The sequence below is a fragment of the Rhinoderma darwinii genome, chromosome 4 (assembly GCF_050947455.1).
Source record: "Rhinoderma darwinii isolate aRhiDar2 chromosome 4, aRhiDar2.hap1, whole genome shotgun sequence".
NCBI lineage: Eukaryota > Metazoa > Chordata > Amphibia > Anura > Rhinodermatidae > Rhinoderma > Rhinoderma darwinii.
In genome coordinates, this window is record NC_134690.1 from 349,307,422 (window position 1) to 349,321,614 (window position 14,193).

Genomic DNA, 14,193 nt, shown 5'->3' on the forward strand with positions numbered 1-14,193 from the left:
GAGAACGCCCTACAGCCCCCCCTGTAGAGAACGCCCTACAGCCCCCCCTGTAGAGAACGCCCTACAGCCCCCCCTGTAGAGAACGCCCTACAGCCCCCCCTGTAGAGAACGCCCTACAGCCCCCCCTGTAGAGAACGCCCTACAGCCCCCCCTGTAGAGAACGCCCTACAGCCCCCCCTGTAGAGAACGCCCTACAGCCCCCCCTGTAGAGAACGCCCTACAGCCCCCCCTGTAGAGAACGCCCTACAGCCCCCCCTGTAGAGAACGCCCTACAGCCCCCCCTGTAGAGAACGCCCTACAGCCCCCCCTGTAGAGAACGCCCTACAGCCCCCCCTGTAGAGAACGCCCTACAGCCCCCCCTGTAGAGAACGCCCTACAGCCCCCCCTGTAGAGAACGCCCTACAGCCCCCCCTGTAGAGAACGCCCTACAGCCCCCCCTGTAGAGAACGCCCTACAGCCCCCCCTGTAGAGAACGCCCTACAGCCCCCCCTGTAGAGAACGCCCTACAGCCCCCCCTGTAGAGAACGCCCTACAGCCCCCCCTGTAGAGAACGCCCTACAGCCCCCCCTGTAGAGAACGCCCTACAGCCCCCCCTGTAGAGAACGCCCTACAGCCCCCCCTGTAGAGAACGCCCTACAGCCCCCCCTGTAGAGAACGCCCTACAGCCCCCCCTGTAGAGAACGCCCTACAGCCCCCCCTGTAGAGAACGCCCTACAGCCCCCCCTGTAGAGAACGCCCTACAGCCCCCCCTGTAGAGAACGCCCTACAGCCCCCCCTGTAGAGAACGCCCTACAGCCCCCCCTGTAGAGAACGCCCTACAGCCCCCCCTGTAGAGAACGCCCTACAGCCCCCCCTGTAGAGAACGCCCTACAGCCCCCCCTGTAGAGAACGCCCTACAGCCCCCCCTGTAGAGAACGCCCTACAGCCCCCCCTGTAGAGAACGCCCTACAGCCCCCCCTGTAGAGAACGCCCTACAGCCCCCCCTGTAGAGAACGCCCTACAGCCCCCCCTGTAGAGAACGCCCTACAGCCCCCCCTGTAGAGAACGCCCTACAGCCCCCCCTGTAGAGAACGCCCTACAGCCCCCCCTGTAGAGAACGCCCTACAGCCCCCCCTGTAGAGAACGCCCTACAGCCCCCCCTGTAGAGAACGCCCTACAGCCCCCCCTGTAGAGAACGCCCTACAGCCCCCCCTGTAGAGAACGCCCTACAGCCCCCCCTGTAGAGAACGCCCTACAGCCCCCCCTGTAGAGAACGCCCTACAGCCCCCCCTGTAGAGAACGCCCTACAGCCCCCCCTGTAGAGAACGCCCTACAGCCCCCCCTGTAGAGAACGCCCTACAGCCCCCCCTGTAGAGAACGCCCTACAGCCCCCCCTGTAGAGAACGCCCTACAGCCCCCCCTGTAGAGAACGCCCTACAGCCCCCCCTGTAGAGAACGCCCTACAGCCCCCCCTGTAGATGGCGCCCTACAGCCCCCCCCTGTAGAGAACGCCCTACAGCCCCCCCTGTAGATGGCGCCCTACAGCCCCCCCCTGTAGATGGCGCCATACAGCCCCCCCCTGTAGATGGCGCCATACAGCCCCCCCCTGTAGATGGCGCCATACAGCCCCCCCCTGTAGATGGCGCCATACAGCCCCCCCCTGTAGATGGCGCCATACAGCCCCCCCCTGTAGATATCTACAAAGGGGGCTGTATGGCGCCATCTACAGGGGGGGCTGTATGGCGCCATCTACAGCCCCCCCTGTAGGGAACGCCATACAGCCCCCCCCCTGTAGATGGCGCCATACAGCCCCCCCCTGTAGATATCTACAAAGGGGGCTGTATGGCGCCATCTACAGGGGGGGCTGTATGGCGCCATCTACAGCCCCCCCTGTAGGGAACGCCATACAGCCCCCCCCCTGTAGGGAACGCCATACAGCCCCCCCCCCTGTAGGGAACGCCATACAGCCCCCCCCCCTGTAGGGAACGCCATATAGCCCCCCCGGTCGGGAACGCCATACAGCCCCCCCCTGTAGGGAACGCTATACAGCCCCCCCCTGTAGGGAACGCCATACAGCGTCCCCAACCCCCCAAAAAAATGCGACCTACAGTGTGAAAAGACAAAAGACATGTATCCCCTCTCCACAGGATAATGTGGATCGCTGGCAGCGATAGGGAGAACGGGGGACCGAAAGTCCCCCAAGTTCTCCATGACTAACCTCTGACTTCCGGCGTCTGCGCAGCTCAATAAAAATGAAAGGAGCGCTGGTCACGCATGCGCACAAGCGCGACTGGCGCTCCATTCATTTCTACGGAGCTGCCGACACAGACCCCGGAAGTCCGAGGTTTGTGATGGAGAACTTCAGGGGACTTTCGGTCCCCCGTTCTCCCTATCGCTGCCAGCGATCACACATGTATCCCCTATCCTGAGGGAATACATGTCTTTTGTTTAATGGCAGAGCGGGGAGATACCTCCCTGCTCTGCCGTAGTGTTCAGTGGCATCCCGCTGTAGCAGCCATAGCGGCTGCTAGCGGAGCCTCCGGCCATGGTGGGGGCCTGTGCCGGCGGGCGACACGGGCCCCGTAGCAGCCGCTACGGCTGCTATAGCGGTAGTTACGCCACTGGATAGATACATACATACATATGAGAGAGATAGAAATCCATTTATTGGAAGGGAAAAAAAAGTGTGTGTGTTTTATTACATACTATTTTTTTTATTCTCCCTCCCTGACAGACTGCCAGGAGAGAGAGAAGTTACAGGTGTCGGGGGCGGTGTCGGGAGGGACTGCTGAGCGCCACTGACGGGGCATGTATTGTGATCATTGTGACAGGTTGTCCCAATGATCACATACCCAGAGACCACGCTAGAGACCCTTGATATCCGCTATCTGGAGACAGCTGTATCACAGAGCCAAATGCTGCCACAGAGCGGAAAAAAGTATAACTCTGCAGGACGTTCTAGAACGGCCCTGCAGAGTTAATTGCGGAAACTCGGTTGTTTATAGTCTATGGAAGGTCCGCAAGTGGTTAATCAGAATATGTTCAAATATCAGAAAGTATATAAATATATACGGACATAGGAAAACCCCTCTATTACAGGGAATGCAACCCCCCCCCCCCCCCCCCAAAAAAAAAAACTCCAACACACAAACCCACAGAAAAGGGCCATTATTAAATATACATAAGGTCAGTTCCATCATTTAGACCTTTTGGGGAAGCGGGTATACATTTTTACTATCCATAAAGCTTCCCTATTAAGTAGCAGTTTGTGCCAGTCACCTCCTCTTTTAGGTTTAGATACTTTTTCTATTGCAAAGACTTGAAAAGACCTAGTGTCCCCCTGATGTATATGTTAAATGTCTGGCAGCTCCAGATACATTGCGCTTACCAGGGTTGTGTATATCAGTCAGATGTTCACCGATGCGCTTCTTGAGATATCTAGTAGTACACCCTATATATTGCAAATTACATTTGCTGCACAGTATGATATACGCCACATGGGTGGTATCCGTGGCGGATTAAGTAGACCATAGGCCCTGGGCTGTTACCCAAACTTGGGCCCCCCTTCTCCACCGCCGCCCTGCAGCACCGTAACTATTGTTAACGCTACCTTTTTGTCTAAGCATTAACAAATGGGTGTTACGATTCCCCTTGTCAAAGGACTTTGTCCCTACATACTGACAGTATCACATTGTACAGGGACACATCCTCCCGACAAGGTGAATGTTAACACCTAGTTGTCTATCAGTGCTGTACTGCACAAAGACTTTTTGTGAAATACAAGGATTTCCTATAATAAACCGGTCAGGAGAGGTGACAGATTCCCTATAAATCCAGTGGCTCACAGGTGATGACTTCTCAGATTCTAGTAGTTTTTTTTTTTTTTGTGTTTTTTTTTCCTCTTTTCTTCTCCGTCCGGTCCAGACTTCATGATGACTTCTCCCGGCCATGACCCATTTCTCCAGAATTTGCCACTCAGATGTCTTCGACTCCTCACTTTCCCAACATTTCCACACCTATAAATGAAGATAAAATTATCATGGTGCCACACACTGTGCCCCTAAATATGATAGCATCATACACTGTGCCCCTGAATAAAATAGTACCAAACACTGCCCATGAATGTAATTGTCAAACACTGTAAAGTAAAGCACCACATACACACAGCCTCCTGTAGATAGTGCCACACACAGCCCCCTATAAATAGCATCACACACAACCCTACCTGTAGATAGCGCCACACAGACCCCTGTACATAGCACCACACCTACCATTCCCTCTTGTAAATAGTACCACACCGCCCCCTTGTATATAGTGCCACGCAGCCCCCATCCTTGTAAATAGTGGCACACAGCCCTCCTCTCGTGTATATAGTGCCACACCGCTCCCCTCTTGTATATAGTGCCACGCAGCCCCCCTCCCTTGTATATAGTGCCACGCAGCCCCCCTCCCTTGTATATAGTGCCACACAGCTCCCCCCTGGTATATAGTGCTACACAGCAATCCCCCCGTGTATAGTGTGCCGCATAGCCCCCCAAAAAAAGTATTGTACTTGCCTTGCCACGTTCCCGCGACAGACTGAGCACTGCAAAGCCTCCAGGCGGGATGCTTGCGCAGACCAGCGTGATGCAGTGAGGTCATCACGCCGGCATGCGAAGGTAGTCTTCCCAGCGCCTTATAGGCTGCAGGCATAACGTGGCCTGCAGCCTATAGTATTCATTTATATCTTCGTCTTGAGGACGCAGATACAAGTGAATGTAGCTGTAGCTAGCATCGGGACCCCCTCCGGTGCTAGCGATGCCACCAGGCATAAATGTTATTGGCCGGGCAGCCGTGGGCCCCCTGGGAGCCTTGAGCCCCCGAACCGCCCTTATAATCTTCCACTGGGTGGTATTGCAATTTATAAATGACCCAATATTAAATTGTTGTTGAGTTGAAGACGACTGGAAGCTAGTGATATTGGACATGGTTGGACATAAACCGCAGCGTGTGAACCCACACTTATAGTAGTATGTGTATTCAGAATCCTGACACTTCTGTAGCGTCTCTGTGATTTACAACACAGCACAGCGAGATCTCGCTGTGAATGACCGTTTACAGCGTAATCTCGCGAGACTACGCCTATGCTGTAAATCACAGACCGTGACATCGACCGTGATGTCAGGGGCTCCATCTAGGAGTGGAGTCACTGTCCAGATTGTTTCCGATGCTCTGACCGGGGATTCCACTCCTAGAGTGTTCCCCTGACGTCACTGTCCATATATGGACAGAGACATCAGGGACTCCCTCTAGGAGCGGAATCCCCGGCCAGGCGCTATCTACAGAGGGGTACAAGAAAACACATAGCATATCTTGCCGGATCACAGCCTATTAGTCACGCCCATACTATTAGATCAGACGGGCTGCCCTGCACGCCACACCAGACAATGGCACACTATTGTCCTCCAGCATTGCGAGACTTGGCTGCCTCCTGAACAAAGTTTACATGATGAACATGAGGTATTGGTTGGTATTTTGGCTAAAATACGCAAACTCGCAACCCATGTCAAGGGTCCTCATCGTCTTGCGAGTCCCTACACTAGAACTTTTTGTTCCTTATATTGAAGAAATTCACCAAAAAATGGGACATACTAATATACAAAAAAAAAAACACAAAAACTGGCTGTATTTACTAAATCGGCAGGTGAATGCCAGTTCTCAACAGCAGGCCGACAAATCACAAATGCTACATAGGCGGAAAGTGCTCAGGTACAATATGCTAGTGATATCCTCTCCCACTGGTCTTGAGGGGAGTGGCTGCTCAGTGTTATCACTGCACACACCAAAGCTGCAAAAAAGTCTGTCAGACTGTTAGGGATCTGCCAGGTACTTCATCTAGGTATACTCCTGGGATTAATCAATCCACACCTGAGGCCAGACCTGTTCGACTGACACCATCTCCCACCAACCAGGGTGGCAGGCTCAGGAGTGGGAGAGCCTATCGCGGCCTGGTCTGTCGGAGTTAGCTCCGCCCCCTGTCCTTTATTACCTGCCCTGTTCTCTCCCTCAGTGCTTGTAATTCTTTTGGATTCCTGGCCCCACTGCTGCTTGCTCCAGCCTGCTTCTGCCGTGCTTCTGCCTTGCTGCAGTTCTGCTTGACCTGCTTTGCTTTGCCCCTGGCTTGCTTCTGTCTCCTTGCCCGCTTGGGTGTACTCACTTCGTCCTGGTCCTGACTGTCCGTTCGCCGCTCCGTTTCCTCGTGGCGTTCCGTGGCTACTGCCCCTTCCCTTGCATGTTCCCTGTTTGTTTTCCTGTGCACTTAGACAGCGTAGGGACCGCCGCCCAGTTGTACCTCGTCGCCTAGGGCGAGTCGTTGCAAGTAGGCAGGGACAGGGCGGTGGGTAGATTAGGGCTCACTTTCCCTTCACCTCCTTCCGGCCATTACACAGACGCACGGCCCTGCATGCCAGACATTGGTGCACTATTGTCCCCCAGCATTATGAGACCTTGCTGCTTCCTGAAACGGGGGGGGGGGGGGGGGTTGGGGTGGTGGAGCTATCTGCAGGGGGTGGTGCTATCTACAGGCAGGATGGAAAGACGTTGGGGTCTCCCTACAGTGCAGGAATCCCCAGCCAGAGCGCTGTGGCTGGGGCTTCCGCTCCTAGAGGGTGCTTAGGTGGCGCTATCTACAGGGGGTTTTGCACTATCTACGGGGGGGGGGGTGTATTCCGGGGCTCTCAAAGCCCTGGCAGACATGAGTGCAGCACTGCTCACACTGAAGCAGCACTGCACTCATTAAACACTGTTCCAGGCTGCCAACGTTTATATACGTGACATCTGCAGTTGGAACGCATATAATGTAGCCGTGTGGCAGTCGTGAAGGGCTTAATACTGGGTCATTTATAAATTGAAATACTACCCATGGGGTGTATGTCATACGGTGCAGCATATATATATATATATATATATATATATATATATATATATATATATATATATATATTGCAATATATAGGGTGTACTACTAGATCTCTCAAGAAGCGCATCGGTGAACACCTGACTGATATACACAACCCTGGTAAGCGCAATGTATCTGGAGCTGCCAGACATTTCTTACATATACATCAGGGGGACACTAGGTCTTTTCAAGTCTTTGCAATAGAAAAAGTTTCTAAACCTAATAGAGGAGGTGACTGTCGCAAACTGCTACTTAATAGGGAAGCTTTATGGATACTTAAAATGTATACACGCTTCCCCAAAGGTCTAAATTATAGAACTGATCTTATGTATATTTATTAATGGTACAGTTCTAGATGTGAGTTTGAGTGTTTTTATTTGTTGTTTTTTTTGCAATTCCCTGTAATAGAGGGTTTTTCTTAAGTCTGCGTATATTTATATACTTTGATATTTGAACATATTCTGATTAAGTATTGCTTTGGCCATGTTATGTTACCTGCTGCTGGTAATGATAGGGTTAACTTTAACTAGTCACATGTGTTTTTCCCTTATGTGGTTGAAATATGAATACAGGGTATAGAGTAGTTAGCTATGACTAAGAACCTCAAGTTTGAAACGCGTAAGCGTCCTTCTTAGGAAAGTCCTTTTTTACTTGTTTTAACCAAATGAAATAAAAACTTTTTTGTTTTTATATTGGACTGAGTGCTGGATATTATCTCTATTTTGAATGACCAGTGCCAGGGTTGGGGCGTGGAGTAGGTGGCGGTGTAGGAAGCCATTAAGGAGCGGGCACAATTAAAAAAACAAAACAAAAAAAAAACCAATGATCTGCCTTTGAATTTTCTTGCGCAACTAATTTGATTGGTACGAGAAGTGCTTCCCTTTAGTGAAGTAAGGGAAGAGCTCCTTATGCTGAACTTCAGAAACCAAGGATGCATGTTTGTAATTTTTTAACATAATCTAGCTCTAGAATTTTTTCATTATATCTGCAACCGGAAGCTTTTCTCCCCTAGTCTTCTTCCAAAAATAGGCAAGACACACCCCCCCCCCCCGACACACACACACACACACACACACACACACACACACACACACACACACACACACACACTGGCTCTCGGACCTCCACAGATGAACAACCACAGGTCAGAGATTGGGAAGTTGGATCCCTTTTTAGACTGATGTGAATGATTCTGATTTGTGTATAGAGCTACAGAAGATTAGTTCTATAAAAAAAAAAACTTAAATGAAGGGTGCTTACAGCAATCAAAATGGGCCTACCATTATGGCGCTGGGTTTTGCCATTCAGGACAGCAGGTCTATGACTTTGAGCCAATTCTCCACCTTTTTGCTTGTTAACAAATGCAGTACCTCTGTAGAAGGGAGGCGCATGCTCCCATTCGTTCCCACCCCGTAACAAATGAGATGGCACAAACCAGGGCTGGGCTCCCTTTCTACAATGGCCCATAGCAGGCTCGTCACCTGTCTCCTGATAGTACATAAATTATAATATTTTATTAAATAAAAACACATAAATTTATAAAATAAAAAGAATTAATGACTCCTTTCCTTTAATAATGCTGTGGCTGCAATCTAAGGGGGGGGGGGGGGGGAATCCTTGAATAGTTTAAGCTAGCTCTTTTTAATCTCTTAGAATTGCATATTTATTTTCTTTAAACTCTATTTTAGGTTTTTGGAAATAATAAATTTCTCTTCATAGGCCTGGTGTATCCGCTTCCTCAAAGATCCTTCACCGATTTTATCCTCTTATGAAATGAATACTGGCACAACTGTAATTTCCAATTTAGAATTGTAATACAGATTCAGCATAGGTCAAAGCAAGTTTTTGCTGGATCTAATGACCCTTATATTGAATTGTTAATGAAATGCCTGCTGGGCTTTAATGCCGACACCAGTAATTGAGTTATCAAATGAATACTTAACTGATGAGAACAGCATGCATGCAAAGGTCTCTGGCTGCTATAGGATTGAGGTACGCATCTAAAATCAAATCGGATTTTCTGTAGGGACATAGGTTAGTAGTAAGAAACCATATGACAATGCAATGTTTAAAGCATAATTAAGACCTTCTCATTGAATTGATAAGTCTAATTCTGAATAAATGTCACATAGGTATGTAGATATACACAGATTGCATAAAACACACTATGTGTAAACACTGTACTCGTGTTTAGATATCAACTCTCTCAGCAGGGCCAGGGGTAGGTGTCTTGGCTGCTCTCCTGGCATGTCAATTTTAGTAAATACTTGCATTCTTCATAAAAGAACAATGCTGGAGTATCTGCATTGTGCTGTTCCCCTGCTATTCCTCCTGCAAATGTATGAATAAATTGACAACTGGGCGTTCCCTTGTCATTGGGGGCAAGTTCCTACACATACTTAAACTGTTAGCACTTATTGAACAGTGTCAGACGGTGTAGGAACATACATTCTGTAACAGTCCTGGACACTGGTATATCACTGTTCTGCTTCATAAAGGGGGTAATGAATAGAAGGCCCTCTTATGACATCTCTATACATCTCTTTTGATAGAATTTCTGTACTGCCCACTTTATCATCTGTGATTGCAACACTAGTATTTAATAGTGTGTCTACATTTACCACGATATTTCTATATTGGCACTTTTACTTTGTGTTTTTTCTTTATTTTTTTAAAATAAAACTCCCGTTTTTCATTTTTGTTGCTGATTATTAAAGTATAGTAAAACCTATGCTCTTTTAGGCGTCCGTGTCAAATTCTGTAGCTGATTCAGAGTCCAGTAGCTGAAGCAATCTGGCAGGGGAGTGATTAATAGCAAGAATAGTCAAGTAACAGTCCAGGTTTGGTGCACAAAAAAATGGCAACAGATTGTAGTGTGAGGCAGAGACGTGGTCCGGAAACAATCCCAGTTCAGTACACATATGAGCAGCAACAGTTTGTAGAGTAAGGCAGAATGGAACTTCACTACAGACAAGAAGCTCAATAGTCTAGCAATCGGTAGGTTCAAGGGCCAGAATTTTATACTAAACAAAAAAGTGAGACCTATTATGATATCAAGGCAAAGAATCCAGAAAGGTATAAGACAAGCGAAACGAGACAAAAGATTTAGCAGTGGAGCTGTCCAGCAGCACCAGTTAGTTCACTGAGAAGAACTGCTGCTTAAAACACAGGAGTTTCTGGGTTCAAATACTGACAGTACTGCCCTTCTTCCAGGATGTCCTTGGGGCTGGTTTGATAGGATATCTTTGATTAAATTATTTTGTAAGCCTAGGAGCATAAATATTTTCATCTGGTTCCCAAGAATTCTTTTCAGGGCCATACCCCAACAACTGCATCAAGTCATGTAGCTTATTCCGATTAGATTCTGGAGTCGAAGATCTAGTCAACAGTATATTCATCCTTACCTTGCAATTTCACTAGTGGTAGAGGAGGCAAATTTGTCCCATAATAGAATTTTCCTGAAATGACTTAAAGAGGAAGCAATGAGAACAGGATGCATCTTCATAGTCTTAGGAAGCTTTAAACGAAAAGTGACTTCATTAATTACATCAAGCATTTTAAATGGTTCAATATACTTCTGGCCCAATTTTGGAGAAAGTATTTATATTTTGCACTTTGTCACCTACAGGAAAAGCAAGAGTTGCAATCAATAATTGCAAGGACCAGACTTTTAAAGTAAGCCAAAAGGGTGAGACAAATCTGACAATCAAGGCAAGAAATGCATGGAGGCCGGAATCAAGAGAACCCGGACAATAGATTCAGCAACAGAGCTTTTCAGCTGCACCAGTTAGTTCAGTGAGAAGAGCTGCTGCCTGCAGCACAGGAGGCTTTGGGTTCAAATCCTGATAGCCAGTGCTATAACTACTCCAATTTGTTTGCATATGTGTAATTTTTTGAACAGTTTGAGTGGCGTTACTATTTCTTCGATTAGGTTGCCTTGAAGGGGTAGCTGTAGTATATATCACGATAACATGAGAGGCGTGCCCCCTGTTGCATCAAGCAAAACAGCCGGTGGCAGCTGAGAAAGGGCAAAGGAGGAAGCAGGTTGAGCTTGTGTACTGCTATCTCTATTAAAGTAGATGGGAATTGTGGAAACGGTCAAGCGCAGTGACCTGCTTTCTCCCACTTCTCACTTTTTCAGACACTTTGCTTGACTCAATGGGGATGACCCATTGTTCTCCTAGTTATGGTCCCAGAGGTGGGACATCTGCATGTCAGACATTTGTGATGAATCTCATAAAAATATTAGGGCGCTATTCAACACCGCAACGGATGTTGTGTATGAGTGCGTAATCCTACAAGTCCTAGATAGTTTTGCTTCATTCCTAGGCAATCCTAATTATCTGATGAAGGTCTTATGTGACCGGAAATGTTCATAAATATATGTGGATTGCAAAATAAAAATCACACTTTTTCAATAAGTACCGGAGTTCCGAGTTTTTCATTTATGCTATTAAGGAGTATAGTCCTACTTGAGCACCATCATTCCTCGGAGTGCCGTATATTTCCTATACATAGAATCTCATAAAAATTATATAACTGTAAATGGTTGGAATTATTCTGTAGTGCCTACTATCCCTATACTTTTGAAATAACAATTTGTTATGGCAATAGCGGAGCTGCAGGAAAAAAAGAAAATTTGTATTTGGAAAAACAAAGCAAGGCCTTCCTAAAATAAAAGGTATTTACATAACTCACTTTCATGACCTACATGTTCGTAAAAAAACAAGTTGGTTACTTTTTGGCTGCTTTCACATGGTCGTAATATGGGTGCATTTTATTGCTGCAATACCTGGACCTCCAACCGTTCAATTAAACTGAACTTAAATCGCGACCATAAGGACTGGCCTTCTGTTGGATGGTACCATCTGTGGGTGCACCCCAAATAACAGTGCCATACGCTAGCCAACTTCTGTATACTGTAGTGCCTAAGTAGAAGTGCCACATAATACCTATGTAAATACCAATACAGTGCTCCAACTGTACTAAAATACAGTGACTAACAGCTCCATGCATAAAGTAATCTAATAACATTGCTATATAATTGATAATAATATTTGTTGTGCCAAGCCTTGGGTGTCAGGTAATTTGAAGCACCCCCTTCAGCAGTGGCAGTTGATGTGCCCTATGGGACTTCACAGATTGCCCACCCTTAAGGCTGTCCTTGATAACCATAGAACTAGAACCATCACCAAGTTTGATTCCTTTTGAACTGCTCGAGGTCTGGGTCTTTATTACGGCCATGATAAATTGTCCTTACACTACCTATCAGAAACCGGAACAAATAAAATCTTAGGTGCTTCTATGTTTTTAATATTTTATTTAGAACCCCTTTATCAGTGTAGTGATCTGTTGCTCCCAGGGAATATGGCATCTATCCTCCAGTTGCACACAAATAATGTAGGGGTTTATGACTTTGCTAGGCAACAGTCAATGAAGTCCATTAGGGCCTGTTCACAGTGGCAGATCTGTCAGATTACTGGAAACCATAGCGCAGTATGCTGAACTATTGTTTCCAATAAAACCACTGACACCCCAACGGAAAGCTGATGGAACCCATTAAAATCAATGGTTTTCGTCAGCCGTCGGTGGTGTTCGTGGTTCAAATTAACCGTTGCTTACAGTATTCCCTTGTTTTGCTCCCCTCACTGAGCGGAACAACCGAATGGCCCGATGCAGATGTGAACAGGGCCTTACCTGAGGATTTTTACATTTCCTGTTTTGCTTTGGAGTATAAAACAACAACAAGTAAAATAGAAAGTAGATAACCAAAAAATATTTATTTTCCACTGCTCTGTATAATTTCCCAATGTTATGTAATAGTTGAACCATAACAGAACTGTGGAAAATTACTTGATGTTCGGTCGCTAAATACCTGCGGGGGGAGATCTTACTCTTCATAGTTTTTGCAAGCAGCTTTTTCACTGCTATGCATTTTACAAATGTTAAGATTTAGTCTGTGTTCTCATCCGCCTTTGTCACAGAGTGTGGGAGGTGATGTGGCATTTCCATAGCTTTTAGGCGTTAAATGAAAGTGGAAAAACTGAAGCTGAAGCCATTATTAGGTATGATTCCTGTCATTAAATGAACAGAACACAAGGTAATACACATCACAAGGAAATAATGTCAATGTTTCCATCAAAGCAACAAATGTATTTATGTTAAGCATTTTAAGAAAATACCCCTTTTTCAAATATACAATAGAATAAAAGTATCTGTCCCTGGATTTTACAGGGGTTGTACAGGATATGTCTGCTGTTGCATCTCCGCTCAATTGATGTGAATAGATCTGAGCTTCAATACCACACACAACCCATGCACAGGTTTGGCGCGGTTTCTGGAAGAAAGCAGCCATGTTTTTCTTATCCTGCGCAATCCCTTTATTCTGTAGCTCTAGTTTGTCTAGCGTACAGAATTTTTTAGGGAATTGATTAACAACACCATTATCTGTTATTCTGTATTTGCAATTACTCTTTGACTATGTAGTCTGTAAATTAAATGTAGACTCCAAACTGGCATAAACCAGCCTGTAGTCGTCTGACTCCTCTCTAATTCTCAGTTTTCTCTAAGCTAGTCGGTCGAGCCGAGCTGCTATAATATCTGCCGTACACTGCAGACATAAAGGCGGAGATTCCTGCTCTCCTATCTTTATTACATATATTGAATCCGCAGCAACATGGAGGAGATTATACAGCAGTAATGAACAGCGTAGTTGAGAATCCAGCACTGGGATGAGATATAACTCTTACCAAGAAGCTACAGCATCATATGTGTTTCGCTGACCCTCTCACTCTGCCTGCTCCATCTTCTCCCTCCCTTCTCCATAGACTTCTATGGGCAGCTGTAACCTAATCCCTCAGTGAGCTGTGGTCTTTCTCCGCAAGAGAAAAAAAACGTAAATTGAGAGTGAGAAAACAGTTGGGGGCGGGAGTCAGTGGAGAAAGAGACATTTATTGAAAAGTTAGTGATCATTTAAGTCTGTTTGGCATTTCAACCACATCCATTTCTAGAAGTTTAGAAAAAGTCAAGCAAACAGTCATGCAATCCCAATATTTAAATATTAGCTGTAGAATACGTCTCATGGAAGAGGTCGGTGACTTTTAAAAAGGTTGTCTGCTATAGAAGTACCTATTAGGAAATTCTCAGTTAATAGAGGGGAGTTTCCTGTTTAGGAGCCCCATCTATTCGTTAGAATAGAGAGTGGATACAAATACGTTTCTCACTCTGGAGAACAAGGTATGTCAGACTATGGACATCTTTAACATGGAAAATTTGAT

The 14,193-nt window shown here is 46.6% G+C and overlaps 1 long non-coding RNA gene across 1 annotated transcript in view; it reads left to right on the plus strand.

Annotated features, from left to right (window-relative positions):
• Nucleotides 1-11,338, plus strand: part of LOC142761296 (uncharacterized) — a 35,295-nt gene extending 23,957 nt beyond the window's left edge. Inside the window, exon 3 of the long non-coding RNA XR_012883592.1 lies at nucleotides 10,545-11,338. This is a non-coding gene — a long non-coding RNA (uncharacterized LOC142761296). The remainder of the gene's footprint in view (nucleotides 1-10,544) is intronic.
• The last annotated feature ends 2,855 nt before the right edge of the window (nucleotides 11,339-14,193 follow it).